General features: G+C 43.4%; 1 protein-coding gene across 4 annotated transcripts in view; it reads left to right on the forward strand.

Moving 5' to 3' along the window:
• The window catches only part of SLC23A2 (solute carrier family 23 member 2), a 128,037-nt gene that overhangs the window by 14,485 nt on the left and 87,782 nt on the right, over positions 1-25,770 (forward strand). For 3 of the 4 annotated variants that reach the window (XR_013814169.1, XM_079783906.1, XM_079783905.1), the window contains exon 2: positions 3,456-3,579. The exons of the other annotated variant lie outside the window; for it this stretch is intronic. The gene's annotated coding sequence lies outside the window, so the exon portion shown is untranslated. The remainder of the gene's footprint in view (positions 1-3,455; positions 3,580-25,770) is intronic. 4 annotated transcript variants of the gene reach the window in all.

The raw sequence follows: 25,770 nt of genomic DNA on the forward strand, positions 1-25,770 counted from the left end.
AATATATACACAGGGATAAAAGAAATCAATATTGAAACCATTCTTTTCATGCCAAATTTGTAAAAGTTAAAAAAAAAAGAATCTAGGAATGGCAAGTGAGGTTAACATACAGTTGTCTTCTCTTGGGCTTTCTTTGTTAATTTGTCGGTTTTACAATTAGGAATAGGGAAGGTTTCCTGTTTTCCATTTTTTTACTGGAAAGGTTAGGGAATAACTGGACTGTGAATTTGTCTGAGCCTGGCACCTTTTTGAGCATAGTTCTTTGCTTTTATAATTTTTTCTATTTGTATGTTACTTGTTTAGGTTTTCAAAAAAGTTTTCATTTTAAAAATTGCCCATTTCACCAACATTTTCAGGTACATTCATGTGCTCCTTTTGCAACTACTTTAAAAAGTACAAACTAAAATAAGAAAAAAAAAGACCCTCCCCCCCACTCCCCAAAATGAAAAGTACAAGCTAAATGTAAAAGCATGCTGAGTACATAGCATTTTTATTGGCCCTTGTTTTCAGATGTTCTTTGTGATATTCAAGTATCATTTTAATTTTTATTGAAAAGGTTTTTGTTTTTAAAATCAGGCGTTGGAGTTTTGTTAGCGTTTTTTTTTGGAATCTACTGAATTGATATAATGAGTTGGCTGCTCAGAGTTCCTGGGCTGTGAATGGTATTGGCTCTGGGGTTAAATCCTTCCTGCTTCAGAAGTGTTCATGTTGCCCTTTTTAAGGAAATGGTAAAAGACAAAGACTACAATTCTATATTTTTCTAAAATTATTTTAATTCTAAAATTCACCTGAATTTTTTAGCGACTTTTTCTCTCTCGATGAAATAAAAATTTGGGAATCACCACATATATCATTTTGAAAATCCCAATTAACAAACAGCAGAAGCACTGTGAACAGTTTTTGTAAGTTCCCAGTGGCCTTTCTGGGGGACAGTCAGGTGGGGCGTCTTTGTGCTCCAGGTGAGGTTCCTCTGACCTGCTCTTGGGGCCTGGGCTTTGATCTCAGCCCCCTAGCCTGTGCTCCAAGGGCAGGTTTTCATTCTTCCCGAGTGTGCTGGAACGGATGAATGGTAGGGGTGTTCCAGTGACGCAAGTTCAAGGATGCTCACTGATGACTCAGGCTTGTTTTTATTGAGTGACCCTTCCTGCTTAGGTCTTTCCTCAAAAATAAATTTGCGTTTTTCCAATATTAGAACTTCCGACTTCATTCTGTGTTTTGGTCTATGATAGTTTGGTCGGTGGAGTTAGAAAGCCAGTTCTTCCAAATACTCATCTTACCAGTCAGCTTTAAGAAATACTTCCCAAAAATACATCTTCATGGTCTGTGGCTTTCACTTATCCTTTCAGAATTTTCCTGTGATTTGTAGATAAAATGACATTTGGTAGATTTGCAGCTTTGCCCTCATGGAAACTTAAAAAAAAAAAAATTAACATGGGTTTTTCAGCTCTTTAAAGGATTTACAAAGGAAGCATATGCACGTTGGAAAAGAATTCTAACTGGTCAGAATTGTATAAAGCAAATTTCAGAAGTCATCAACTCTTAGACCCCCTAGACTTCAAGGCGGTTTGATGTTTAGCCTTTCTAACCCTTTTCTCTGTCCACAGATATGTGCTATATAATTATACTTTTAATAAAAGTGGGATTATACTAATACATGTGCAACTTGTATTTTCGAAAGAACAATATATATGATTAGAGTTTATTTAATGAAAAGTAAGCTGTTCTTTCAAAGCTTTTCATTACTTCTTTTCACGTGCTTTCCATTATTCCCAATCCTCACTAACGGGTGTTGCTTTTGTGCCTCCCTCTGACTCTGTCATTTTAATAGACATAGCTTAAAATAGATTGATGGTTACCAGTAATTTATTTTGGGAAATAAATTACTTTATTTATTTATTTATTGCCTCACATGCAAAAATATGTTTTAGAGAAAAACAGAATTTCTCCATTCATATTCTAATCACTCAAACTTACTAGTAATATTTTTGTCCCAAACTGCAAAAGGTTAATGTTCAGTGTCTGAAATTAATTAAAAAATATATATAGGGTCACTGGGGGTTCATTAAAGGCTGGGCTGCTCCAAGTGTGCTGCCTTTTACGTGCGTATTGACTTTGGGGTCATTGGTGAATGACCCAAAACAAACAGTGGAGGTGAAAGATTCCCAGCCCAAGTATTTCCTAATGAGAAATGTGTTGGTATCTGGCTAAACTATCACTACTACCTCATGCGATTTTCTTTTCCAGAGACAGCCGCAGGAGTCTGGCTCTGTTTTATTTTAATTGATTTTTGGAGAGAGGAAGGGAGGAGGAAGGGAGGGAGAGAGGGAAACATTAAACTGTTGCCTCCCGCACTCACCCGACCAGGTAATCAAACCTTTTGGTGTACGGGGATGCTCCAACCAACCGAGTCACCTGGCCACGGCTCTGGGTTTTTGGAAAATTGTGAAATGCATGCATAGGTGCAAGTATGTATAAATACATTCACTTAATAAACAATAAAATGAGCATGTGTACCTAGTAATAACCCAGCTTAAATAGAACGTGACCTGCTTTTATGGGAGCAACCTCCAGTGTATTAACACTTTTTAAAGAGGTTTTAAAACAAGGTGATTTTTGAATAATTAAATCTTTGATTTCTCCACAAATGCAGTATCTTCAGTTCATTCTAGTGGAGGCGTTGGAGGCATTGTAGAGGTAAAATGAGAGGCAGGGGCTCACCCTGTAATGCCACATCTCTTCTAAGCTCTGGGACCTTGACAAGGAGCCTTACCCCGCTTGAGTTTCTTACCTATAAAGTGTGGGCCCAGTGGTTCCCAGGGTTGTGGAAGAAAGTTCTTAAAAAGCTTTTGTTGTTGTTGTTGTTGTTGTTGTTGTTTTTTAAATCAAAGCCCTGTGCTAGAGAATATGGAATTAAAAAATTATCAAAGAAAATGCCCTGGCTGGTGTGGCTCAGTTGGTAGGAGCGCTGTCCCATCCTGTACACCGAAAGGTTGAGGGTTCATTTCCCCGTCTGGGCACATACCTAGGTTGCCAGTTTTGTCTCCGGCCCCAGCCTGGGCATGTGCAGGAGGCAACCGATAGATATTTCTCTCTCAGGTTGATGTTTCTCTCTCTTCCTTCCCATTGCTCTAAAAATCAATGAAAATGTTCTAAGGTGAGCATGAGAGGAAAAAATTGTCAAGGAAGAATGCCCAAGTGAGTACAAAATTGCTTTTTCCAGATCTTCTAAAATACCCTCTTCCAAAATATTTGTGCAAATGGAGAGTTGATTTTTAAGGGACCAAAGGTGCAGTCTGTGATCCCGCCCAGGGATGGGCTGGGCCTTGGAAATACTCCTTAGAAGTGAAGAAGTAACAGCAAGCTCCAGGAGTGAGAAGTGGATGCCATTCATGCAGTGTGCCTCCTGCTGGGTTTACTATCACTCTTTATTTATCATTTGTTTCTTTTCTGGCTAGGTCTTAACCCTGCTAATCGGGACTCCCTGTCTGGTTTCGAGCTTGGACCTCGACAGCAGAAGGAAATGGAGCTCAGTGGCGTGTAATGGAAAGCATATGGACAGGTCCACGTCCTGGCATTTAGGTGCGTCTGAAATACAACCTTTGTCGTTCTGTGTTTCATGACAGAGTGTGCTGACAGCTTGTAGCCTTGTAGTGTTAGAACGCATTTGTGCTTGACCTCACCCTTTGCATGTCAGCAACAGTCTAAGTGTAGTTCTGGGAATAATTGTTAGGTTAATGCTAATGACAAGGTAATGGACTTCTTTAGGCCACATTCCATGTAGATTAAACTAGAAAATAAATAGGCACAGTCTTGCCACTTGCATTAATAACAAGGTAGGAGGTAAGTCTTTTCGTTTTACCTGTTTTTGAGGTGTTTTTTTTTTTTTAATCAGCAAACATTTGAGTACCTACTGTTGGTGCTCCTGGTCAGGGTCATATGTATGAACCCTGGGTGTGAGGACATTTAAGACCTGTTCCCTTACTCTCTCAAGCATTCTGCAATTTAAGCAATGAGGCTAAGCATGTATACATTACCAAGGAGCTTTCCTTTCCCCCCCTTCTTTCCGCCTACCCTCTCCTGCAACCAAAGATTGATGGGCATTTTGGTTATTTTAGTTATTTTCTATTTTAAACAATACAACAGTGAAATTTCTTGTACATATTTTGTCCATAGTAAGTTCCTGGCAGTAAAATTGTTGGGCATAGTGCATAAGGTCCTTCAGTTGTTAATTTTTGTTGTTGTTAATCCTTACTACAGGATATTTTTCCCATCTTTTTTTTTAGAGTGGAAATAGAGAAAAAGAGAGAGAGAGAGAGAAACATCGATTGGTTGCCTCCCGCATACCCCCCAACTGGGGCTGGGTTTGAACCTGCAACCCAGGCACGTGCTCTTGACTGGGAGTTGGACCCAAGACTCTTCAGTCCGTGACACTCCAACCACTGAGCCGCACCGGCCAGGGCTTCAGTTTTTAAATTGTGTTAGATATTGGCACTCTTCTGCTGAGAAGCTGCAAGAACTTGCACTGCTACTGATAAACATGTTTTTCACTTGGTATTGTCAAAACTAAATTTATCCAGTGTAGTGGGTATGAAACATTGCCAATGGTATTTTTATTTATTTTAATTTACATACCATAAAATTCACTGTTTAGGTGTACAGCTATAAGAGCTTTCACAAGTGCTTAGAGGGGATCATTCCTTTTTAAAAATGTTTACTTTCATTTTCTAATGAAGTCAGTCTTTGCTATTTAAAAAAAATAAGTAGAACCTGGGAACTTCCAAAAATTAAGAAGAAAATATCCCTGATGTCACCACCTAATGACACCATTGTGATTATTTTTGCATATTTCTTTCAGTTTTTTTGTTTTGTAGCCTTTTTTCCCTAAGCCATCATCATCAGATTGTATATGTTACATTCTAAAAGTAATATTTATTAATGATTAGGGAAGTGAGGGGAAGACAATTTTGTCTGGGGATACCCGCAAAATAAATGCTATCCCAGTTTCACTTACCACCCTTATATTTCAGCTTACAGATTTCTCTCTGCTGTGTTGTTTCATAGAGCTACTTTCTCTCCTTCCTGGTGGTCTGTGGTGGTTGCTTGTCAAATGGACAAGCTCAGGTTTAACGTATCCAGACCTTGACATTACTTGCCTCGCCCAACCCACATCCTTACTTATTTCTGAAGGGGGCACTCTTGTTCTTTTCTTAGAGGTCCTCTTTGACACCAAGTTTTTTGTTTTTGTGTTTTCTTTTTCTTTGACATCACTCCCTCTGTCCATCCCCCTTTCTTTGTCACTTCCATCATCCTAATTGCCAAGATTATTGTACTTGGATTAACACACAAGCTTCTTGATCTTCCATTTTAAGATTATTCAGCAGTGGGCTCTTTCTTCTCTCTTCTGCCCAGAAACGCAGGTTTCCTAAAGTTGTGTTTACATTGGACTTTGGAGAGTTTTCTTCCTCCACCTCCCACAGCTGCTGTGGGTCTGCTGTGTTCATGTCCTAAAGACATGCCCTACTCCTACCAGTCTCTGGACTCCATGGTTGCCTCCCACTTGGGACTCTCCACCCTTTGAGCCTGACTTTAGGTTTCACTTCCCCAAAGTCATTTCTGACCACTTCAAGCCCTGTTGAGTTCCTTTTACTCTGAGCTCTCACACACAGCTCGATAATGATCATGTTTCTGTAATTCATTAGTTGCCCCAGTCTGTCCAGTCAGATGGTAAATTGGCTTCACGTGTATGCCATTTCCACCTCATTGTTTCGACTCTTGTGGCAGTGCAGGAAACTGGCCGAATGATTGGCTTATCCCATTTTCTTTGACGCTATCAGTACAGGTTCCAGCAAATTAAGCTCTTACTGAACAGAAAAAAGAAGGCTTGGTAGGAGGTCACGGTCCAATTCCCAGTCAGGGCACATGTCTGGTTGCGGGCTCGATCCCCATTGTGGGGCGTGCAGGAGGCAGTGGATCAGTGATTCTCATCAATGATGTTTCTATCTCTCTCTACCTCTCCCTTCCTCTTTGAAATCAATAGAAAAAAAAAGTATGTATGTAAAGGAGAAGGCTTGCTAGTTAGTACCTTTCATCTTTCATAGCTGAGAATACCAGCTCTGCCCAGTGCCTGGAGCCTGGAGACCAGGGTGCCTGGTTCAGGCTCGTTTTAGAAGATGATCCACAGATGAGAGGGACTTGGATATAAACTGGGTCAAAAACTTTGAGGATTGAGGAGAAATTTCTATCTTAGCAGCTGATTTCTGAGAGGCTGTCTGGTAATTCTGGTGATTTTGGTTTATGGACTGTGTGCTATTGACGTCAGTGTCCCTCTTATTACTAAACATGTTATAAAAGTGCTGCGTAGTTTGTAGTTGGATCAGTAGCAACAAGAGAATTAAATATTTACGGGAAAACTTGAGTTTTCAAAACCCTATGTAAACACTGATGATTACAGAGCTTATGTAAGAAGGTAAGGAAGGAAGGGTTGTGTAACGGTTACTATGAAAGTGATTCTAAGCATATTAGAACAACTCCAGTGGGACAGTTTTTTATTTTGTTTTTTGTTTAAAGATATGTTTAAAAATCTGTGTTAGTGTTGTTGGATTAAGATCAGATATTTATAAATTGTCTGAATTGTTTGCTGGCTTTCTGTTTGGTATGGGACAATCTCATCGATAAACCTGCCCTATTCCTTCTATGATAACTCTTCTTATGTACAGGTATTACTTTGTTTTAGGTTTGCCTACAGAATCAGAGCCTGCCGTTTGGTAGTTATAAAGGCCCTCTGGATCTGAGTAGTGTTTACCCTTGGATGGATGCTGTGTTTTATTTAGATTTCTTGGTGCTGGTTTTGAGCTTCCAGAGAAGAGCTCCAACTCGGTTATGACCTTTGAGTTTGTGCTTATTAGCCTGTGGAGCTTTACTTAGGCCTTCCTCAGACCTGGCTCCCTCCCTCCCCGCCCCCCCCCCCCCGCCCCCAGTGCTGTGATGTGAGAAATTAGGTTATGGCACCTGCTCCCCTCCGTCAGAGTGTGTGCTGCACAGCCGCTTGTGTAGGATAGTAATGTAGGGTTTGTATTGATGTTTGGATTAAAATATATGGCCATCCCTGTGTGGTATGTGTGTGTGTGTGAGAAGTCAGAGTGTCAGAACACATTCTTTGGATGGAGTCTGAGCATGATTATCATGGTTGTATACATTGAAATAGCATTTACTTTTCTCTTTTCCTGGTAGCCACAATTTTTGGACCAGCGCTACCAATACAAGCATAGTAGAAGTCACTTATGTAATTTCCTTTTTCTTTTTTGTTGTTGTTGGTTGTTACTAAAACCATCCACCACAGGCTAGATGGCAGACTCATGTGATAGGACTGGGCAGGAAGCAGTGGTTTGTTGAGGTTGGATATGCAATCTGCATGTGGTACAAGAGGCAGCACCCGGCGATGCCGTTCACTAATATTGCAATACTAGAGGCCCAGTGCATGAATTTGTGCACGAGTGGGGACCCTCGGCCTGGCCGGTGATCGGGGGGAGGGGCCACGGGAGGTTGGCCGGTGTGAGGCCGGCTGCCTTGGGGGAGGGGCTGTGCAAAGTTGGCTGTGGGAGTGCACTGACCACAAGGGGCAGCTTCTGCATTGAGTGTCTGCCCCCTGGTGGTCAGTGTGCATCATAGCGACCAGTCAACCAGTGTTTGGTCGTTCGGTCGCTTAGGCTTTTATATATATACTAGAGGCCCGGTGTATGAAATTCATGCACGGGGGGGGGGGGGGGTCCCCTCAGCCCAGCAAGTACTCTCTCCAATCCGGGACCCCTCAGGCGATGTCCGACCGCTGGTTTAGGCCCGAACCGGCAGTTGGACATCCCTCTCACAATCCGGGACCACTGGCTCCTAACTGCTCACCTGCCTGCCTGATCTCCCCTAACTGCCCCTCCTGCTGGCCAGGTCACCCCCAACTGCCCCCCCTGCTGGCCTAGTTGCCCCCAACTGTCCCCCCTACCCCCCCGCCGGCCTGGTCGCCTCTAACTGCTCATGCCCCCCACCGGCCTGGTCGCTCCCAACTGTCCCCTCCCCCCCGCCGGCCTGGTAGCCCCTAACTGCCCCCCCAGCCAGCCTGGTTGCCCCTCACTGCCCCCCTCTGCCGGCCTGGTCGCCCCTCACTGCCCCCCCCCCCCCGCCGTCCTGGTTGCCCCCAACCGCCCCCCCCCCCCCCCCCCCCCGCGGGCCTGGTCGCCCCACGCAGCCTGCTGCTCAGTCGTTTGGTCGCCCCTCACTGCAACCCCCCCTGCTGGCCTGGTCGCCCCCAACTACCCCCCTGCAGGCTTGGTTGCCCCACGCAGCCTGCTGTTCGGTCGTTTGGTTGCCCCTCACTAACCCCCTGCTGGCCTAGTCATCCCACGCAGCCTGCTGCTTGGTCGTTTGGTCACCCCTCACTAACCCCCCTGCCGGCCTAGTTGCCCCACACAGCCTGTTTGGTCGTCCGTTTGGTTGCGACAGTCGCTTAGGCTTTTATTATTATAGATATACTAGTGGCCTGGTGCACGAAATTTGTGCCCGGGGGAAGGGGGTTTGTCCCTCAGCCCGGCCTTCACCCTCTCCAATCTGGGACCCCTCAGGGGATGTCCAACTGCTGGTTTAGGCCCAATCCGTCTCACAATCTGGGACTGCTGGCTCCTAACCACTCACCTGCCTGCTGGCCTGCTCGCCCTCAACTTTCCCCCCTCCCCCTGCCAGCCTGATCACCCCCCACTGCCCTCCCTTCCTGGCCTGATCGCCCCTAACTGCCTCTGCCTCGGCCCTGCAACCATGGCTTTGTCCAGAAGGACGTCCGGAAGGTGTCCCAGAAGGTCTCCTGGTCTAATTAGTGTATTAACTTTTTATTAGTATAGATAGACTAGAGGCCTGATGCACGAAATTCGTGCAGAGGCCTCGGTCCCGGCCCCTGCCGGCCCTCCTGCCGCATCCAGTCTAATTAGCATATTATCCTTTTATTGTTATAGACTAGCGGCTGGGTCACAAAATTCATGCACGGGTGGGGGGTGTCCCTCAGCCCAGTCTGCACCCTCTTGCAATCTGTGACCCCTTGGGAGATGTCCGACTGCTGGTTTAGTCCCGATCCCTGAGGAATCTGGCCTAAACTGGCAGTCGGACATCCCTCTCGCAATTTAGAACTGCTGGCTTCTAACCATTTGCCTGCCTGATCACCCCTAACCACTCTGCCTGCCTGCCTCATCACCCCTAACCACTCGCCTGCCTGCCTGATCGCCCCTAACCACTCTGCCTGCCTGCCTCATCGCCCCTAACCACTCGCCTGCCTGCCTGATTGCCCCTAACTGCTCGCCTGCCTGCCTGGTCACCCCTAACCACCTCTGCCTCGGCCCCTGCCACTGTGGCTTCGTCTGGAAGGACGTCTGGCTGTCCTGTCTAATTAGCACATTACGCTTTTATTATTTTAGATGGTTCATAGAAGGATAGTGTGCAGAAGTATTTCTCCTCTTATGTCTGGGCTATTGTGCTCTTTCCAAAATCACCAGCTTTCCATGTAGCATAGAAATTGCTCTCGGTGTCAGATGCTGCAGCAGAACCTGCAGTATTAGCTGCAGGAGAATTGCTTCTTTCTGCAACAACACTTGGGTAGAAGATTCCAATGGGAGGAATTCTTTGCATAGATCTTGAATGCATGAATGAAACATTTGTCTATAGCGTGTCTACCTTTGCTTCCAGTAGCTTCAATTTGCATCAGTAAGTTTGGCCAAGTTATCCATCATAACTTGTAAAGAGACGATCTTCCCTGCCAGTTGCTTCTGGAATACCTTTGAATCAGCGTCAAGGTTGCTTGCGTCATCATTTGATCCACTATCATTACGTTCACCACTTTTCTTCCATTTTGTTCTTGCCTCTCATTGAACAAATTCTTCTGTAGCAATTTTCCTCCATTGCCACTTCTTGTCCTGGGACACCTAGGTATGATGCTTGGTCCTTTGGTCCCTGTGCCTGCTCTAGCCTTAGGGCAGGAGGCTTGGTGTGTGCTGGAGCAGGTGGTGGTTCCACACGCTGCGGGTCTCCTGGATGGGAGGTTTATCTGGAGGACTGCTTGTTTGGGCTGCATTGGTTCAGACCTCCTGCCCTGCAATTGTTTATTCCACATATGTAATATCCTAGTAGCTATATTAAGTAAGGTAAAAAGACGCAGCTAAAATGAATTTTTAGTAATATATTTTATAACCTAATATATAAAAAACTATCACTTAAAGTAATCATTGTTAATTTAACATTACCCTCCTCCCCCCATAGTAACTCTGAAGTCTGGTGTGTATTTTATTGGTCAATTGGTCTGACCTCATCGCAGTTGCTCAACAGTCACTTGGGGCTGGTGGCATAGCTCAAGGCCCACATTACTTTATCTACTGCTGAGTAATAGGTTTTCAGCTTGTAAGTTTTTGGATTTTTGGGTATTTCATAATGTAAGCCACTTCCATTCACGGACTTATAGTCAAATGGTGCTTCAGTCAGCTTCCCCTTTCTCATTCTTTTCCTGTCAAATTGAGAGGTCTCCCATTGCCTGGAAATGCTTCTGAATCAGTTCAATAAGTACATTGATTGACAGGCAGTATTTCTAGCTGTTAATTAATTTATTCCCTGGCTTGAGAAGAAAAAAATTCTTTTTAACATTTAAAATATACACTTGTATATACACTGAGTGGCCAGATTATTATGCGTTCAGAGATCATAATAATCTGGCCACTCATTGTATAATTATCTTTTAAAAAGTAATTTCTCTTTTACCCAAGAATCACAAATATATTTTGTAGCTTATAATTGTTGACATGTAAATGTGTAGGGTCCAACAAATACTTCTCATTTCTTTTAAAATAAAGAATGGATGATCTAGGAAAATGTGAAGAAGTACAGTATTATTGTTAGATAAAAACAGCCTTTGAAGAATTGAGGAGAATGAAAGGATATGAGGAAATACAGGACAATTGGGAATCCCTGAACACAGCTGGTTTGCAGAACATTAAGAGTGCCAACCTTGCCCTGGCCGGTTTGGCTCAGTGGATAGAGCGTTGGCCTGCGGACTCAAGGGCCAGGTGCGGACTCAAGGGTCCCAGGTTCAATTCCGGTCGGGGGCATGTACCTTGGTTGCGGGCACGTGCCCAGTGGGGAGTGTGCAGGAGGCAGCTGATCGATGTTCCTCTCTCATCGATGTTTCTAACTTTCTATCCCTCTCCCTTCCTCTCTGTAAAAAATCAATAAAATATATTAAAAAAAAAAAAAAGAGTGCCAACCTTCTGACCACGCCTTTGGTTGATTTTCCTTGTCACTCAGGTGTCGGCAGCAAGTTCTCAGAAATAAGGGACTTAATCTCTAGTTACAGGGAAACGCTGACCACCCTGCTGCTGCTGAGGGAACGTGTTGACTGCATCAACATGGTGTGTTTCTTCAGCATGTTCACATATTTTCTAGTTAGCATATTTATTCAGTATTGCCCTTAGGCAATGACTTCAGGTGTAAGTATTAAAGTGACACATAATCTCCAAGTCGTTGGCTCTTCCAGCCTCCAAACCTTGCCAACCCTTCACATGATCTTTTCCAGGGAGTTTTACGTGCAGTTCACGTCAGCTGTCCTGGGCTTTGTCATCTCCCAGGTGACACTTGTGGGATCTTGAGCTTGGAGAGTCTCCTGTCTGCACACATCCTGTCCTTCCTAGTTCTCATTTCTTCTCCTCCCGTGGTCCTTGTTCCTTGGGCACTGCTCTTCTCTGGCTTCCTCTTGCCTCCCTCGCCCTTTTCCATAGCTGGGGTCTCCACAGGGATTCATGTGACTCTCATCTTATTAGCATCTTGATTTCCTCACTCTGAACTGGCCCTGTAACTTGCTGACCTTCCTCAGTGGCACAGTCCTATTATTTAAGTTTTCTGTGTTTGTTTGTTATTTCCTCCAGTTGCACTGTGCTGGAGAGAAACCAGACATCAAAGTTACTTTCTCTATTATGCATTTACAAGTTTGGGGCTCAGCCACACCCTTGACTTCCCCCCACTCTGTACGTCATTCTTTTTACTCATTCTTTCCCCAGTCTCATGCTTAGCCTCCTTCCTCTCCACCTGACGTTCACTTCTTGGTTCATTAAGAAAATAAGTCATTGGATAACTGCTCCCTCAACTTTCTGCCTCTTACCTCATCAAGTATTGAGAAATAGTTACTATCTGTACACATCTCTACCCACTTGAGTCCACAGAGGATACGAGGTAATCACTACAGATGGTCACGTGGAACTGCTGTAAAAGACTGTAAACGTTTTCCTGCCAGAGTTACAGGAGAACTGCTGATTGCTCCCTAAGGCATAGTTAGAACTTCTCATCTCTGGTTTATGGAGATGAGTTTGTGTGTTAGAATTGGTACAATCTTTGGAGAAGGGCAGGTTAAATCACCTCCCAAGAAGACATTGCTCTTTCATGGCACAGTCAGGGCTGGAATCTTGTGTTTCTTCAGCCTGTTTCCTTGTTTCCTAGTTTGCATATTTATTCAGTATTGCCCTTAGGCAATGACTTCAGGTGTAAGTATTAAAGTGACACATAATCTCCAGTTGTTGGCTCTTCCAGCCTCCAAACCTCGCCAACCCTTCACATGATCCAAACCTCGCCAAACCTTCACATGTGTTAGAATTGGTAGCATTGCCTTAAGTATTCAGTAACAGTAAAAATACTTGAGGTAAATTTTTTGGTAGTTAAAACAAAGTTGATAATGGATTTACACAGAACACACTCTGAAAGGTGCATGAGAACAAACATGGAGAGTTAAGTCCCTCTGTCTCATTCTGATCCCCTCTCTAGAGGCAAACACTTTTCCTAGTTTTTGTGTGTTTCTTTTATGTAGCCTTCTAGAGATCATCTTTAGGTTTGTTTTTTAATTGTGAAAATTCAAATATAAGAAAGTAAAAAAAATACTCATATGCCAGATAGCCAGGCCTAATAAATCCAAACATGTTGTTTTTGCTTAGGATTAAAAAACAAAAAAAAAAACAAAAAACAAACCAAAACATTTTAGGTACCTCTTTGCTAATCTCACTTCCCTCCCTCACTCCTAGAGGTAACTGTTTTGTCCATATTTTTACTTTAGTATTATTGTATGTTTATCCTGTATAATAGCCTAATATGCAAATTGACCGAATGGCAGAATGACCAGTGGAACGACTGGTCACTATGATGAGCACTGACCACCAGGGGTCAGACACTCAATGCAGGAGCTGCCCCTAGCCTGCAGGCCGCGACCGGCAGTTGTGGGGAGCGGGGCCGGCGAGCGGGCGGCGCCAGGCCAGCCAAGGTGGGTGCCAATGGGGGCCATCGGTCACCCCAGAGATTGGCCTTAATCGCTGGCCAGGCCTAGGTACCCTACCTGTGCATGAATTTTGTGCACTGGGCCTCTAGTATATCCATGAAGTCACATACAATATTGGCTGCATGATTTAAAACCTTATTTTAAAAAGATCTCAAGTGGTGTGTGTTCTGCAGCCTAGTTGCTCACTCAAGAATATGTTTCAAGCCACGTTGACTAGAGTTCAAGTGGCTAGAGTTCCTTTTTTGTTTTTTTACATATATTTTTATTGACTTCAGAGAGGAAGGGAGAGGGAGAGAGAGATAGAAACATCGATGATTAGAGAGAATCATCAATTGGCTACCCACCTGCACACCCCTTACTGGGTTGAGCCTACAACCCAGGCATTATGCCCTTGCCTGGAATCGAACCTGGGACCCTTCAGTCCGCAGGTGGATGCTTTATCCACTGAGCCAAACCAGCTAGGGCTAGAGTTCCTTTGTTTTAACTGCTGTTTTATTTTACTGTTTAAACATATCAGAACTTATTTGTACATTCTGTTGATGTATTAGTTGTGTACTGTTAAAAATGGGTGGAATAGGCTGAGAAATGGCAATGCTGGACCACAGTGCATACACTTCTTCAACCTGCTAGATGTCAACAAATTGTTTTCCCTAGTATTTGAGCCTATTTACATTTCTGACAACAGAGTTGGAAAATTTCTGTTTATCCACAGCCTTGCCAACACTTGGTATTATTGAACTCTTTTGTTCTGGCCTTATCTAATGGGTGTGAAATGACACCTTAAAAACAAAAAGGGATATGCCACAGTTTGTTTATTCACTAGTTAAGGGTGAATGTTGTTTCTAGGTTTTGGCTATTGTAAATAAAGCCATGGTAAATATTTATAGATAGGCTTTTGTTTGAACATAGTTTTCACTTCTCTGGGTAGATACCGTGGAGTAATATTGCTGGGTTTATATAAGAAATGGCCAACTGTTTTTCCAAAGTGGTCATTCCATTTCACATACCTACCAGGAGTGTGTGATGGTTCCAGGTGCTCTGTGTCCTTATCACACTTGATATTCTCTTAGCAGTTTTTCTTTTATAGTCACTAGAGGCCTGGTGCATGAAAATTCATGCACTGGAGGGGGCTCCCTCAGCCCGGCCTGCCCCCTCTCACAGTCTGGGGGCACTCAGAGGTGGGAGGCGACCCAGCGATCAGGGGAAGGCGACGTCCCCATCAAACCTCTGCTGCTGCCACTGCCGGCAGCGCAAGCCTCAGCCGGCCCTGGTTACCTGAGCCTCGGGCAGCCCTGGCCCAGCCGCCATCCAAGGCTTGCCTGTGCCTTGGGCCAGCCCTGGGCGGCTGGGGGGCTGAGGGGACTGGGGAACTCCAGAGGCAGGCGCCCCAGCAGGGTTGAGGGGACTGGGCACAGCCTTCTTGTGGCTGTGGGTGCTGCCATCTTTGAGAGTGTGGCAGTCAATTAGCATATTCTCTCTTTATTGGTTGTGGGCACCGCCATCTTGTGATGGTCAATTAGCATATTCCAGCTTTATTAGATAGGATTCTAAAAGGTATGTCACATATTTTTTTAACCCAGAGAATTAAAATTTAAAATAGATTCTATTTTAACATGATCTAAAATATTTGATTTTTACCTTCTTTGATCTTGAATGATTTTTTTACCCCCTTTAATGAACAATCAGAGCATTTGTTAGGGTATCCAAATAATGATAAAGAGGTGGCATATTGCAGCATAGCATTTGTAGGCTGCTGCTTGAAAATTAGGTAAATGTATTTTTGTTGCTATTAAAGTGAATTAAGCTATGGAATCTTTGATTTACTGGTTGGATTTTTTGGGTTTGTTTTATTTCTGGAAAATATGTATTTAAACTTTATAGCAAAAGAGTTACTGAATCCACATTTTAATGATATCATCCACCCATTTGTGTAATTCTGTCCCCCTCACCCCCATCCAGGCTTTTGATAAGATTTAATTTGCAGATGCTGGTTCCATTACTAAAAACAGAAGTGCAAAAACACAGACATAGGCCAACACTGCTAATTTACAGTGCAGGACATTTGAGGCCCACGGGTAATGACATCCCTGCATTTAACCCCTCCATGCGTGGCCTACCGCGTGGGCTTCCAGATTCCCAGTGTAGTGCTATTTTTCTGCTGTCCCTTGTATTCTTCTGCATGGTGGTGACCAGGACACCCTGTAATGTGTATCTTGAGTTTGAAGAATGCTGTCTTTCCAATGCACTTAATTTCAGAGCTGGATAAGCTTGTTAGTACTTTAATGCTGAATTCTGCCACATACTGTCAGCACACATTCTGCATTGTGCTTTGAGATTATGAGTAGCCATCCATTAAGTGTCTGCCAGAGAAGCCAATTTAATGAGTCTTTTTAAAAATAGTTATGCTATTCTGGGATGGCTAATTAAAAAAAAACATTTTACTGATTTTACAGAAAGGAAGGGAGAGGGATAGAGAGTTAGAAACATTGATGAGAGAAACATCTATCAGCTGCCTCCCGCCCGCCCCCTACTGGGGATTGAGCTTGCAACCAAGGTATATGCCCTTGAGCCTGAGACCCTGGGCCAGCTAGCCAGGGCTATTATTTTAATTCTTAATTGAATGAGAGAGAACTCCGAGAGATACCTAGTGGTCTCTGATACTTCTGTTAATGAAATAGAGAAGTTGTCATGTGAATCAAAACAATTCATAGCCTGGCCCATGTGGCCCCCCATGTGGCTCCGTGGTTGAGCTTCCACCCATGAACTGGAAGGTCAGGGCTTGATTCCTTGTTAGGGCACATGCCCAGGTTGTGGGCTCGATTCCCCGTAGGTGGTGTGCAGGAGGCAGTAGATCAATGATTCTCTGTCATCATTGATGTTTCTCCCTCCCCCTCTCCCTTCCTTTCTCTGAAATCAATACAAATAGAAAAAAAAAAAGCATAGTTAGAAATAAGTTGACTATGAAATGAAAAATGTGTTCTAGTTCTACTTTTCTGTATGTTTGAAATTTTCCAAAATAGTTTTTAAAAACAATTTTGTTTTATAATTTACAGAGTACCATTTAAATAATGTAACACTAGAGGGTGCTGTTAGTCAATACATTTGTTTTGAGTGTTTAATAGAATTTTATTCCCTGTTTATTTTATTCTCTGTTTATTACAGAGTAGTTTTTGTTCATCTGATAATCCTAAATCTTCTGGTTGATTTACTCAGTGCCCTACGGTTATGAAACTGAAATATCACCATGTAACATTTATTTGAAAGGCAGTTAAAGATGATCACCAAATGTGTAAGGGTATTTTTGTTTTTTAAAAAACATAGTTTAGATTTTGTCCTTAAAGGGAAAACATAGATCAGATATTATATTATATTCAACATTTGGTTTTTGTTTTTTAGAGGGGAAGGGAGAAAGAGAAACATTGATTTATTGTTCCACTTATTTATGCATTCTTTGGTTGGTTCCTTATGTGCCCTGACCAGGGATTGAACCCATAATCTTGGTGTATTGGGACATTACTCTAACCAACAGAGTTATCCAGCCAGGGTCAAGTTGGATATTTTCAAATGCATAGTTATTTCTAAAGAAATAAATTTTCTCTCCCTGTATTTGGCCAAGTTTAATCTTTTAATTGTTTTGCCTTATTTTTTTGTCCTAAATGTAGATACTAAAAATTGAGTGACTGCTAATTTTGCTCCCTAACACAATAAGAGGGGCCTAGCTAAGACTTGAAAAATCAAATGAACACACCGAAAAAACAATTGTAATTCCATTTTACAGAGAAAACCACTGTGAACTGCTTGGTTCAACACCATCTGCTTTGGGAGCACACCTGCATGTGTGTGTAGTATAAAAAGGGGGCACCATGTGAGTTAATGCTGTTGTACAGGATGTTTTTCTATGTTCATGTTGTAAATGGCTACTTTTCTTTTTTCTTCTTTTTTTAATGTATTTTATTATTATTTTTTTTAAATATATATTTTTATTGTTATAATATTACAGATATCTCCCCCTTTCTCCTCTCCTCCCAGCCCCTACCCACCCCCCCCTAACTGGCTACTTTTCTGAAGTATCTTATTCCAGTGCCTTTTTAAAACAAAACAAAACAAAACACTTCATTTTCACCCTGACTGGGTTGCTCAGTTGGTTAAAGTGTCATCCTGATACACAAGGTTGTTGGTTCAATCCCCAGTCAGGGCACATTCAAGAATCAACCAAGGAATTCATAAATAAGTGGAACAACAAATTGTGCGCTCGCTCGCCCGTTCTCTCTCTCTCTCTCTCTCTCTCTCTCTCTCTCTCTCTACACACACACACACACACACACACACACACACACTAGAGGCCCGGTGCACGAAATTCATGTCCAGGGTGGGGGTGGTGGGTTTCCTTCGGCCTGGCCTGCACCCTCTCCAATCTAGGACATCCCTCTTGCAATCCGGGACTTCTGGCTCCTAACTGCTTGCCTGCCTGCCTGTCTGATTACCCCTAACTGCCTCTGCCTCCCGGCCTGATCTCTCCCTAATTGCTCCCCTGTTGGCCTGATCGCCCCTAACTGCCTCTGCCTTGGCCCCTGCCACCGTGGCTTTGTCCAGAAGATGTCCAGTCTAATTAGCATATTATCCTTTTATTAGTATAGATATATGCACACATACGTGTGTGTGTGTGTGTGTGTGTGTGTGTATGTGTATGTGTATATATTTCAGAGAGGAAGGGAAAGGGTGAGAGAGATAGAAACATCAATGATGAGAGAATTACCGTATTTTCCGGCGTATAAGACGACTGGGCGTATAAGATTTTCCTGGGTTAAAAAGTCGTTTTATACGCCGGAAAATACAGTAGTCCAATATATCTAATCCATTATGTCTAATCCCATCAATATAGTCCAATATACTGTATTTTCCGGCATATAAAATGACTTTTTAACCCAGGAAAATCTTATACGCCCAGTCGTTTTATATGCCGGAAAGTACGGTATTGATCGGCTTCCTCCTGTACGCCCCCTAATGGGGATTGAGTCCACAATCTGGGCATATGCCCTTGACTGGAATTGAACCCGGGACCCTTCAGTCTGCAGGCTGATGCTCTATCCACTGAGCCAAACCAGCTAGGGCACATTTCTCTCTTTAATTTCTTTTTACCTTCTTTAGGGCATTTTGCTGCTTATTTTTTCTTTAATTGTAAGGGTATTTTTACAGTTTCAATTTAATCTTTGACCCAACAGTTATTTGGGAGAAAGGGTGAAAATTGTGAAGTGGTTAGGTTTTCTTGGTTGATAATTATTTTTTTCTCTCTTTGGCATCATGGTCAGGCAATAAGAAGTTTTTTTTTTTCAGGGCTGAAATTTTCATTTGGCATGATGATCAGTTTTCACAAATGCTCTTTAGTCATTGAAAATAAGAGTTCTATTTTCTATGGGGTGCAAAGTTTAATACCTATTATATTAGCCTTATCTTATTCATTATATATTGGCCAGGTTCTCTAATGTATATACAATAAAATTAACAATGTGTTCATACCCCTCTTGCTCCTCATCTCCTTGGATATAGTTATGTTTATGAAGTGTGGTCATTTCTTCTATATCGCTAACCATTATGGGCCTTATTTCAATGAAATAATGTTCAGAACATAAAATCTGACATAATATTTTCTTTTTTTTAAAATATATTTTTATTGATTTCAGAGAGGAAGGGAGAGGGAGAGAGATAGAAACATCAATGATGAGAGAGAATCATTGATTGGCTGCCTCCTGCATGCCCCCTACTGGGGATCGAACCCACAACCCCAGGCATGTGCCCTTGGCCGGAATCGAACCTGGGACCCTTCAGTCCGCAGGCCGATGCTCTATCCACTGAGCCAAACCGGCTAGGCCCTGACATAATATTTTCATTGTGAATTTTATACTTTAGTAATATAAAATGATCATCTTTTTTTCATCTTATACTTTCTGACAGGAATTCACTCTGTCAGACACTCAAAAAATAACAGTAAAGCAGCATTAATATTGTTTTATCTTTATTTCACTTTGTTTTATTCTGTAGTCTGTTTCAAATTCTAATAGGGGTTTTCTCTAAAGAACATTTTTAAATAGTTAAAAATAATTTTATCTCCCTTAATTTAGGTAAAAAAAATTTTTACCCTTTTCTTTCTCAGCCCAGGCATATCTGAGATTGCATTTTTGGCTTTTCCATATGAAGGCCAACTTGTCTGGGTATAAAATTCTTTGGGAAAACCTTAACCTCAATTCTCTATAGATCTGCATTTTCTATTGACTTCTGGCATTTAATCCTGCCTTGAAAAATCCTGGGGCTCATCTTAATTATTGTTGCTATTTAAGTAAACCAAACATTATCTCCTTTTCCCTGAATATTTCTATGACTTTTTTATCCTGTAGTTAAATTATTTTGTCAAGTATAGGTTTCTTCTCTCTGATTTTGTGATATTGATGTGCCCCTGTAATCTCTATACTCAGATTTTTCTTCAGAATAGTTTTTTTAAAACCTATACTTTTGTATTTAATTTAAGTCTGTTCCATTTGTTCTTTTTTTTGAAAATGTGTATATATATATATATGTATATATATGTGTGTTTGTGTGTGTGTATAGATTTCAGAGAGAGGAAGGGAGAGGGAGAGAGAGATAAAAACATCAGTGATAAGACAGAATCATTGATGGGCTGCCTCCTTTGATTCGCTGCCTCCTGCACACCCCCTACTGGGGATCAAGCCTGCAACCCAGGCATGTGCCCTTTACCAGAATCGAACCCGGGACCCTTCAGTCCTCAGGCCGACGCTCTATCCATTGAGCCAAACCAGTTAGGGCCGATTTGTTCTTTATAACAAAGTTTTATTGAGATATAATTCACATACCATAAAGTTATTCCATTTAAAGTGTACAGTTCAGTGACTTCTAGTAAATTAGATTTGTGCAGACATCACCACAATCAAATTTTAAAGCACTTTCTTCATCCCATAAAGAAATCCCCAATCTATTAACAGTCACTCCCTATTCTCGTCCACCATTTCCACCACAGCCTACCACTAATCTGCTAAGTCCAGTTAAGAAACACTGACTCCTCATGGCTTGGCTGTGCTCTTTGCTTTTTTCCCTCGTGGTTCTCATCTCTGAACTGGTGTTGCCTTTCAGGCAATAATTCAGGCAACACCAGAGTTTCTCCAGCTTATCTTCCACCTTTCAGTTTTCTACAATTTCACTTCTCTTTATTTCTTCTCAGTTAATTTTGTGCTTTTAGTTTCCTTCCAATTCTTCCCCACCCCTTTGGTTCAGTCCATTTTCTTTAATCATCTGTTCTTTCCTATCTTTTTCCCCCTTTAATTGCAACTCTTTTGTTTTTCATTCTTTTCTCCTTTGTTCACATTGAACTTTTCTTTTACTTTCTGCAGTAGGATGTTTCTGAGGTTAGTGACTTCACAGAACATCTTGAGTCCAGTCCTTGTGTTCAGGATACAGAAACCCGGAGTACTTTTTTGTAGGCTACGTGCTGGGTTGTTTTTCTTTTTGCTCACTAAGGAGCAAGGGTCGACCTGGGCATGTTGACCCGATGGGTTGGGTGTGTCCTGTGTGACCTGTGGCACTTGTGTTGAGTCTCCTACCCCTACACCAAGCATGTCAAACTCAAAGGCTAACATGGGCTAAAAGAACGAGGCATACGGCCCGCGGGCTGCGAGTTTGACATGCTTGCCCTACACAGTTAATGTGGCTCTCCGCCTTCTCCCCAGTTTCTACTGTGGCTTCTCCTCCAGTCAAGTGGCATCTTCCTCTTATGCTCACTCCCGATTTCCTTACATTTATTCACAGGTAAGTAACACTTAGAGCTCCTTTCCTCCAGAAGTTGTCCTGGCACCTCTCCTCTCTCTATCCCAGAGACCCATCTTCCAAGACGTGCTTGGTGGCTGGTAGTGCCCCTTCTTCCTGGCAGTTTCTTATGTGAGCCTTGTGGTCCGTCTGGATTGGAGAAGTGTAGACTGGGGTTGGGGAGATGGAGGCAGGGATTTGTCCTCATAGCACATCCCAAGCGCGGGGGGAGGTGTCCAATCCCAGGTTTCTGGCAGGTTCTGCCTGGCCTCAGGACTAGAAAGAATAAAGTCTGACTGCAGATGTGGCTTCTTCCCTCTTACCGAATCTAGAAAGTCAGTCTGCGTTTGCCCTTTTTTGTGTCTTCATGGGCACTCGCACTATTCACTGGGGCCTCTGTCACTGGCACCTGCACACCAGATGCCTCATCTCACTGGGCTCCACTAGTTAGTGCTCAGTAGTACAGCGATTTGTTGGCTTTGCCTATCATTTAAGGAAGAGATCATACCTTGAGATCGATTTTTAATCTTTGAAAACACTTGTCTTTGGACCCCCAAATGGGGAAATGAAAAATTACCAGGGAGTAAAATTAATTCCCCTTTTTGCTGAAGCTGAAAGCAGTGTGGGCGGACTTGTTCGTTTGAATGGAAGGATTTGGAAAGATAAGTTTTAATTTCCCTTATTTGTGTGGGTTTGAGAAATGTAATCCCAGCAGCTGCTTGGTTTCCACAATAGAATATCCAGCCAGCCGTCTAGAGACGCAGACACGGTAAGCAGGCTATGCTAAGGCTTGCAGCAACCGTTTGTAACCGGGTGGTGGCTGTTGTGTAACAGAAATAGATAGCATTTCTGACTAGTGGTGTGGTTATACAATTTTGACAAGACTGTGGGTTATAAAAGCGGAAAGTCCTTCGGCACCTGAAGTGTCTCATGCTGAGCATTAGAGTGATCCCAGCCTTGCAGACACCAGCACAGATTAAAGAATATTTTCGTGGATAGGCTGTGAGTTCCCTCTGCAGGTAAGACCATTTCTGGGTACATAAGCTTTGCTTTGGGGAATTAGTGCCTTTGTGTCCGTATATGTCTGTGCCTGTGTGTGCATCTGTGAGTGTGTGCTCCTCTCTGTGTCCATGTGTCTGGTTTTTTGCAAATATATGGTTGTGTGTGTGTGTGTGTGTGTGTGTGTGTGTGTGTGTGTGTCTGTCTGTGAGGTGGGTAAGGAGCCTGTGGCTCAAGTTTGCCCAGCTGGGTTACTAGAAAATCTCCAAAGTCTTTCTCAGTACTGTCAGGCATTATTTAAATATGAATAAATAACTATTAACATCTAGGCAACTTTTAGAAGTCAGTGCCTTTCATTAAATATGGGAGAAAGAGGGGTGATAAACACCTATTACAATAATTTAAAAAGTCAGATTCAGTGTTTTTCAGGCGCTCATTTACCTTATTCTTTGAGTAAGGTCCAGTCCTGGGACTTCCAAGGCTCGGTGTGATCTTTTATGTTTGTTTTTAAGGGTTGGAGGAAAAGCACACAAGCCAAAGGATCATAGATTAAACAAACTGGATGAAGAGCCTGGAGTCTCTATAGCAGACAACATCTATTTTTAATCTTTTTAAGGTTTTGGGGTTATAAAAATACCAGGTGCAGACACACACACAATTATCTGTGGCACAGGACTCCTTAAGTGATCGCAGTCTCTGAATTGAATGGATATGTTTTTTTTTATTAATTTAGAGGAACATGCTTCTTTGCAGGAAAAAAAAATGTGCATAACATATTCACAGGCGTGGGATGTTGATTGAAGGTTAGGGAAAAGATAATTTTGATCACGGTGTATTTGGTGCTAATCTGGAGAATAATTACAGTGTCCCAGCCCCAGGTAATTGCAGTGCAGTTTAGCCAAACCCACTCTTCAACCATCAGGTCATCCAGCAGGGCAGGTGAAATTTCAGCATGCCCTTTTCCTTCTCTTGGGAGAGTCTGCAAGAAGGAGATGGAACTCTTAGTAGACTGGGTAGGGGACAGTGGGGTTGGGGTGGGGAGAAAAAGGACATTGCAGAGGAGATTTGCAAATAGAATTTCTTCCAGACAATAGGAAGACAGTAGGCGGTTGAAGAATTAAGTAAATGTGCCAAAGTCCTACAAAACTGAACAGGTGTAATGGGTAGCTAGGAAATAAGGGAAAGGTGGAGCTAGATATCTCTCTGCAGGTGACGGAAGGAAATTTGGATTTGGCACTTGGGACAGAGGAAAGGATGAAAACATGCCAAATAGGAATGGTATGGTCTGAAGAGTAATTCAGGGAGAGGGCTGATAAGTACATTGAACTTGAGGCGTGGAATGAACAGTTATTTGACACTAGAGGCTCGGTGCACAAAATTTGTGCACGGGGGTAGGGGGTGTCCCTCAGCACAGCCTGCACCCTCTCCAATCTGTGATCCCTCTCACAATCCAGGACTGCTGGCTCCCAACCCTCGCCTGTCTGCCTGCCTGATTGCCCCTAACTGCTTCTGCCTGCCAGCTCGATCACCCCCCTAACCACTCCCCTGCCAGCAGGATCGACACCTAACTGCTCCCCTGCCGGCCTGATTGCCCCTAACTGCCCTCCCCTGCCAGCCTGGTCACCCCTAACTGCCCTCCCCTGCTGCCTGGTCACCCCTAACTGCCCTCCCCTGCAGGTCTGGTCACCCTCAACTGCCCTGTCCTGTAGGCCTGGTTCCCCCCAACTGCCCTCCCCTGCAGCCCTGGTCCCCCCCAACTGCCCTCCCCTGCCAGCCTGATCTTGCCCCCAACTGCCCTCCCCTGCAGCCCTGGTCCCCCCCAACTGCCCTCCCCTGCCAGCCTGATCTTGCCCCCAACTGCCCTCCCCTGCAGGCCAGGTCCCCCCCAACTCTCCTCCCCTGCAGGCCATGTTCCTCCCAACTGCCCTCCCCTGCCGGCCTGATTGCCCCTAACTGCCCTCCCCTGCTGGCCTGGTCACCCCTAACTGCCCTCCCCTGCTGGCCTTATCACCCACAACTGCTCTCCCCTGCTGGCCATCTTGTGGCGGCCATCTTGTGTCCACAGGGGGCAGCCATCTTTGACCACATGGGGGCGGCCATCTTGTGTGTTGGAGTGATGGTCAATTTGCATATTACCTCTTTATTATATAGCATGCTTTTCCTAGCACACGGGCAGCAGTGACGGCAGTAGTTGGAGGTGTCAGAGGAGCCATCAGCTGTGCTGGAAAGGAAGGATGGAGCTGGGAGCTAGAGCAGTAGAGAGTGGGTACAGGGCTAGCAGGGTAGAGCCACCCCCTGGAAGTTACCTTGGCACCCAAAGCTGTCCTTGTACTGGAATGTGGGTGAGAAGGGGCATCAGATGGCATTTGGAGATGTGGAAGAGGAAAAGCTGCTTTCTTTCCATTCCTGGACAGTAACGGGGGCGTTCCCTGGCTTCCTTTAGAATGACCTTCAGAAATGACCTCTGGTTGCTCATCTTTAGGGCCTTGTTCTGCTAGTCTCTAAGGGAACAGGAGCAGCTTTTGCACTCCCAAAATAATTGCTGCTTTTGCCACTTGTCCTTGGTTTTTGTCCAAGGGTGAGTCAGCCTTTCTGTGCCTGTTTCCTAAACTCTGGAATCAGTAACACCCTTCTCAGAATTTTGATGAGGATTACATGAAATCATGTTTGCACCACAAAATATTTGCTTTCAATTAGGAATCATGCTCACTACCCACCTCATCCAATGGATATGATAGGCGGTCAGTTCTGCACTTTTTATGTTGCCATTAAAATTTTGTATAAAATTAACTTTTTGGTGGCCCCTGTAATGACTGATTAATACATTGAAAGTAGTGTTTAAATGAAAAAAAATCATTTGCACAAGAGATAATACATTAAATCACACACAGTAGGAATAAATGTAGTAAAACCCATCTTGATTCTGTTTGACTTTTTCAAATATACATTTATATTTTAATTCTGGTCCACTAGGTATACCTTTTGCTTCACTACTTCTCCCTCTCCCTTCTCTTGTCTCAGCCACATGATTTCCTTGAATAAACCTGGAGGGCAGGGATTAGGTTTTGTTTCTACTATATTACTAACTGGCCCATGGAAAAATGTTCAGGTTTTCTCTAAATATTTGAATGCCTTTCCTGTGATGGACACTGTGTTCCTGCCCCTATTCCTTCCTGGTTGGGGAGCTGGACAAAGAAGCTATGTGCCTTGGAAACATGTAAGAAGGGCAGCTAACCCAGGAATGCTTCTTGGAGGAGGAGGCTTTTTGAGCTAAGACCTGGGAAATGCAGGTCAGCGTGGACCAAGTGGATGGCACCTGGGGCAAGAGAGGCATGGTGAGGATGATGAGTCTTAAGGTCTTGTCATAATTTTGTGTAAATAAAGTTTCGGGAAGAGATTTCTAGTGGATGATCTCTGCCTACAACATTAGGTCAGAAAAACAAAGATTGCTGGTGACTTTGTATTTTAAAGCCCCCACACCAACAAGATGTGTGCAGCTTTGACCTTTTACTATACACATGACCATCTTTTTCTTAACCGGGTAGTCGATGATACGGTACCTTCTCATCTATATAGATTGGCCATTGCTTTTCATGACTCAGCCTGTGTAAACCAACATCAGCAAA

Source organism: Cnephaeus nilssonii (assembly GCF_951640355.1).
Source record: "Cnephaeus nilssonii genome assembly, chromosome: 11".
In the NCBI taxonomy this organism is placed as follows: domain Eukaryota; kingdom Metazoa; phylum Chordata; class Mammalia; order Chiroptera; family Vespertilionidae; genus Cnephaeus; species Cnephaeus nilssonii.